This window comes from Amblyomma americanum, chromosome 10 (assembly GCF_052857255.1).
Source record: "Amblyomma americanum isolate KBUSLIRL-KWMA chromosome 10, ASM5285725v1, whole genome shotgun sequence".
Taxonomy (NCBI): Eukaryota; Metazoa; Arthropoda; class Arachnida; order Ixodida; family Ixodidae; genus Amblyomma; species Amblyomma americanum.
Window position 1 is genome coordinate 99,366,436 of NC_135506.1, and position 5,994 is coordinate 99,372,429.

Consider the following 5,994-nt stretch of genomic DNA (forward strand, 5'->3'; position numbering starts at 1 on the left):
GAAGAGGGCCTTCAGCGCCGAAGCCCGACGGCGTGCAGCTTCTGCCAGCAACCGCTCGAGCCCAACTCCGGAGCCACTCCATCGCCCCCATGAAGTCGTCGGCACGTAAGCTCGGACGCCCCAGCCTCTGATGTATAATCTTAATCATGTGTAATTATTGAATATACCTGTTTGTTTAAACTGAGCCATACGGTGTCTCTTTGCCTCTCCGTCCCGTGTGGACCTGCGCATTATGGGGGTCATCACAATAAACACTGACGGGAGCCCAGTCTTTAAGTCATTCAAAACATATGTGTGGCCGCTTCAGTTTATAGTTAATGAGTTTCCTCCAGACTTGCGCTTCAAGCATCCGATTCTTGCTGGACTTTAGTTTGGAAAGTCGCATCCAAACATGCAACTTTTCCTTGGCAAGTTTGCTTGCAAAGTCAACAGTGTAAGACCAGTGAACTGGACATACAAGTCGAAGCACACATCCAAGCCTTACGCGATTTGCTGCTCCGTAGATGCACCGGCAAGGGCAGCTGTACTGAACATGACGCTCTTCAATGGCTACTTTGGCTGCCCATGGTGCCTTATTAGAGGTGTGCACTTGAACGTAATCGAAATATTTCAGTCCCTGCCAAAAAAATTATATCTTTTTAATGAAATAGTGCATATGCAGAGAGAAGAGATAAAGAGGAAGAGGGAGGGGGCAGGGAGCAAATTTTGGCTTATCGCACAATCTCTCACTCAACTCTAGGAAGCATGCGATATATGACCGACGAACCAGTCGAAACAAGAACATTAGAAATGCTAGCCTCAGATATGAAGCTGACAGTTCGCTTCAAGGACAACGTCAACGGTGCAAAAGGACCATCTGCATTACTCAGCCTGAAAGGTATGAAAGCTTTTTTTGGTCCAACACTTTGTCGAACAGTGTTAATTGGGTACAGTAAAAACTCATTTATTCGATCCCTGTTAATATAATTCGAAAGGCCGGCTCAGTCCAGGTTTAACGTTCATCTACGGGGGATGCACGCTAATTCGCACTCTATGGGTCTCGCACCCCTATGTCATTACCCCTATATCATCATGACAGGCAGCAGCTTTGAAAACATTCTTCTAAGGCAGAAGTCATATTGCGATGTTTTGATCTACATGCATTCCCATCTTTTCATTTGCCTTTAATTGAGAACATTATTATCAGCTAGCTATAGCACAGCACAGGTGACAGTTTGAGTTCTGTGACAAAATGACTGCATACTGCTGGCTGTTTATGGTTCCAGTTTTTATTGTGGGGCAACACAATATTGGTGCGTTAAAAATGTCTTTACTAATGCTTAGCATGCCATGTATTTTGCTTAGGCCTCGACCTCGTCAATGGCCAGAGCGTCGAGTACATGCTCTGTGTTCTCCAAGGGGTCACAAAAGCAACTGTCTGAAACTATCCTGTCATCTTCAACCGGTGATCAGCGCTTCTATATAAGTAATGTATCATTATCGCTTAACATAGGTTATTTAGATGTTATTTCTGTGAGGTTATATAAGTTCAAATATATAATTACATTAATTTTTGACTAACAATATGCCTGTGAGTACATAATTCGGTGACTATAATATAAATGACAGTTCACAATTATTGCTGCGGTTATTGATGAGGTTGATTTTTTGCGCCAGTTCCCTCAGTAATTGCTTAAAATAAAGTTGTGATTTTGGATCTTAAGTTGGCTTAGATTTCAAGCTGACAGAACTGCACTTTTTGCTTGAAACGTATTTGTTTTCATCTCGCATAATAAATATCGTATGTCTCATTCATTAGTTTGAGTTGATTAAAGGTGGTTAATGACCATGTGAATTTTTTACACAGGTGCACCTTCAACTGTGGCTCGCATAGACACACGGCTTCTTGCAATACAGCCTCCAAATTGCATCACAAGGTTACCACGACCACTAAGAGAGAGATAGCTTCTGAATGGAGGCGGTGGCTTTAGTTTTATGCCTTTCCATGCCTAGAAGGCATCCTTCGACTGAAGTACTGAAAGCATCTGTCAAAGCTTTCAGAGGCCATCTACATTCTCCTTCGTGAGGAGCTGTCCCTATCTGAAATCGATAGAGCAGGTAATTTTCTGCATTCTCCAAAAGTACTAGTTAATTCTGCATGGTAGGTGATATAGTCTTGTAGCCAAGGATGCATTGGTTTGGTGTCTCATTTTTCCAAAATTTGGCAGACTTATTTCGGTGTTTATTTCAGAACATAATTTTCATTTTGTTTTGGCATATATTATTTCTGGTGGAAAAATTAGCACTTTTTTATTATTCACGTGGTACCACCGTGTACACTGAAAAGTCACAAATAGTTTGTCTTGTCTTGTTAGTTACCAAAAGCAATTTATGCAAGTGCAGCTAATTAATGCAGAAATGGTTGTGTTTGCAGTAGTCGTTGCAATTTGAAATTTTGCTGCCTTAAAGATATAGTAACAGCCTGAATGTTAAGTGATCAAGACATAACACAGAGACATATATAGAAGTTTATTTCTAGAACTTGGTTGCCCGAAAACCAAAATAAATGAGAACAAAAAATCAGGGGACACTTTGTTGACCTAAAGTCCTGTGAGGCGAAAGCCTTTAGCGCGGTTTTTCTGCTTGTGTCCTTGATGTGTGGTTAAGATGTTGATTAGTACACAATTGTTTGTGAAACTTAAATGCTGGAGACACTGGAGGGCGTTTGGGAGGCATCCGTCTTATTCAGCGCCTTGACGCAAACACTCTAAAGCGTCGTAGACAAGGAGAACTACATATGCGTTGGCAGGAAGTAACGTAGTCGGAGGTAGTCGTTAGCACGCTCGGCTGCGGAACGAAACGATGGTGGTTCGCATCCCATCGTGCACAAAGATTTTTTTTCTTATTGAGTTGCTGAAGAGCGTAACGGATGGACAGACAGAGTCGCTGCCGCGAGTGTGAGCCATTAAAGGCTTTCGTCGTAATAAGTGAAAACATCAAAGAAGTAACACACACATACACTAGCCTCACTTAGGCAATTAGAACCAGGTCTTTCTGTTGAGTCGTCTCCACACTGGAATAGCTTTATCTGGTGGTAGATAAATCATAGGATATTTATTGCTTGTGACTGGCATACTTCTCACCTTTTCAGTCACGGAATGGATTGTGAAAGCAAAAAACGTTCTATAAGAACTAAGCTTTGGATTGGGAAGACATATGTGAGTATAGCTGAAATTCAGAAGCCATACCGTCTCCATCTGCAAAGTCCGCATGACGTTGGCAGCAATAGAAGTTCCCCTGAACCTTTGCAGAAGCCAGAACATGACCGTATTTCATTACACTGTCCATTGTTTTCAGTTTAAAAAATGAAGTGGCTTGTTAAAGTTTCAAATGCCAGCATTTTCACGCAGCATGCAAAAACTCCTTAGCCGAGTAACAGCTGTGATAAAGAGATGACAGCCTGTGGCCACTGCGCTGTGCTACAAGATGAATTTCACATGTTAACGGAGCCCCTTAGTCTGCACTCGATGTTTGAGTGAAGTAGATGATCAGTGCCTCAAAAACACAACTGCTCTACTTAATGAAACTATCCCGCTCTCGCACTGCGCTCCTGGTCTCTGCACTTTGGTAGTTCTATGTTGTGACTAATTGTAACTCGTAATAAACAGCGAGCAAGCCGAAACATACTTCTGAAGGATGCTTTATATTTTTTGATTGAATCAAACTTCAAAAAATAAATTCAGCCTGTGTTTAGCGTTCTTTTTTGTCATTTGAAACCATGAACTTCAACGCCTGAAACTTAACAAGATTTGCATGTTGTAACAAAATTTATTCTCTGCATTGCAGTGTGGCAGACTGTATATGTGATGTGCAGTTATGCCTCTATCCTGGGTTCATAAGTTCGTGAGTGCCTTATCACATGGGACATAATTTGTAAGAATATTGGCATTGTCTAATACTTGATCAGTATAGATATTAGGAAAAATAAGATCCCTGTATAACAGTTTTAAATTTATTCTATGGAATTACTTAAAATTAGTTCTTAGAGTCACTTGAAATAATTTATTGTTTTCAATTACAGAGACTCTTCTGAACACCTTTGTTTTCCGCTGCCAGACACTGTATAGGACGGCATTCATGGCGCTCAACGTTAACATCTTGCAACACCTTGGAAACTGCGCCCGTTCACTTGGACCACTTTGGGCTCATTCAGTCTTCGTGTTGGAGGGTGGCAATGGCAGCACTGTGCGGCTCGTGTCAGCAACAAATGGTTTGCCGCACCAGATTACTGAAAGAGTGATCATGCTGCAGAAGCTCCACTGGCTTATTCAAGAGGATCTTCTTACAGAAGAAGAAAAGCAGGTCTGAAAGGGCTTGATAGGCCGGACACCCGTAAAAAGGTATTGAGTGTGCATAACCTTTCTTTGCTAGGAAAAGGAAAAGACATAGCCTTCAGCACCTCTGAGCAGGACAAAATTAGGCTTTGCTGTGGAGTTTCTGTAACACATAGCGTGGAGTATGAGCGGTTCAGAAAGGGCAAGCAGATATATCACAGCACTGCATGTCAAAGACCATAAATATCAGACACATCTTTTGTGCAGACGGACAGGGGGGAGTACAAGCGCATTGCGAAAATACTGTTCTTGAAGGAAGTCAACAGCTGCATTCTTCTCTGCAGGCCTGTGATTGTTTCTGACAACCTGGCAGTTCCTCCATATATTAAGGAATGCTTCCTGTCACATGACAGAGTTTTTGACGTGGTGCTACCAAGAGAGGTGGCTGACACCTGTGTCTTTGTGAATTTCATCAGTGAAGAAAAAACGTACATTTCCGACCTTTCAAACAAAATTGAAAGGGAATGAAGCAAACTCTGAAGGAAAATTAACATGCATAATTGGGCCAGTCAGCACTAGACCTCTTTGCCATTCTCTATTCGCTCTTCAAAGGGCAAAGAATAAAAGCAGTGTTGGGTGTCTGTCAATATCGCCTGTGTCCGCCACGTCAGTGTTCTTGCTTGTGCTGTGTGTTGGGTTTTATGGCACATAGGCAACTAAGGCCATCATACGCCAAGCTCGCTCACTGTTCTTGCATCATAATGTACATAAGCATGCGCGGTTTATAATCAGTTTCACTATGATGAATGCTACAGTGCTGGAGCTGCAATGATTTGTCTTCCATTTGCTGTACTTGCCTTCCTGTACATGCAGTGTATATGTGATTCGCTGTTCTTGCATCGCATATCCACTGCACATACAGGAAGGGAAGTAAAACAAACCGAAGACAAATCAGTGTAGCTCCATCTAAATTGCACTCATCAAAGTGAAGTTGAATATAAATTATACATGCTTCTGAAAATGCAGAGCAGTATGCTATAACTGGAATTTGAAAGCACATTGCTACAGTAGATGCACATTTTCTTCATTTGTCATGCGCTGTTGTTTTGTTTCACACTATTTATAATGAAAGGGACCTTAGCGACATTCGTTTCCTTTTAGAAACTGCATGGAGTCCTAGCTCCTACTGAATTTGGTTTATATTTTGTATTATTTGTATTTTTGTTTTTCATTCACTGCGGCTAGGGGTGACGATTACATCAATACACATCGGTATACTGCTGCTCAGCCCAGCAATAAGGCTGGGTGCTCACCTCTGCTTACCCACATGTCAGACTAAAGGGCTTTTGCAGCTGGTTACAACAGTGTGACTTGCCAAATGCAGCTAAAATACCATGTAAGGTAGTTGTCACCAGTAGCAATGAACATGACAGCCAATGAACTGCCAAGTGTTTTCTCCCATGTTTTATGAAGAGCCAAGAGCTGCACAGCATGAATAAACGTCTAAAGTTTGCTATGTCGCTTAATCTACAAAATATGCCGAAATCAAAGTTCATTTTAGTATTCTTTGGAGATATGATTGAATTATTTTGCTTATTTTGGCAAGCATATGTGGCCTTATTGTGTGTAAACTCATACGAAATGCACATGAATTCACAAAGCTGGCTTTATCACTATATTG

General features: G+C 41.6%; 1 pseudogene; it reads left to right on the plus strand.

Annotated features, from left to right (window-relative positions):
* Window positions 1–232: 232 nt before the first annotated feature.
* On the plus strand, window positions 233–4,841 carry LOC144108576 (uncharacterized; annotated as a pseudogene).
* The last annotated feature ends 1,153 nt before the right edge of the window (window positions 4,842–5,994 follow it).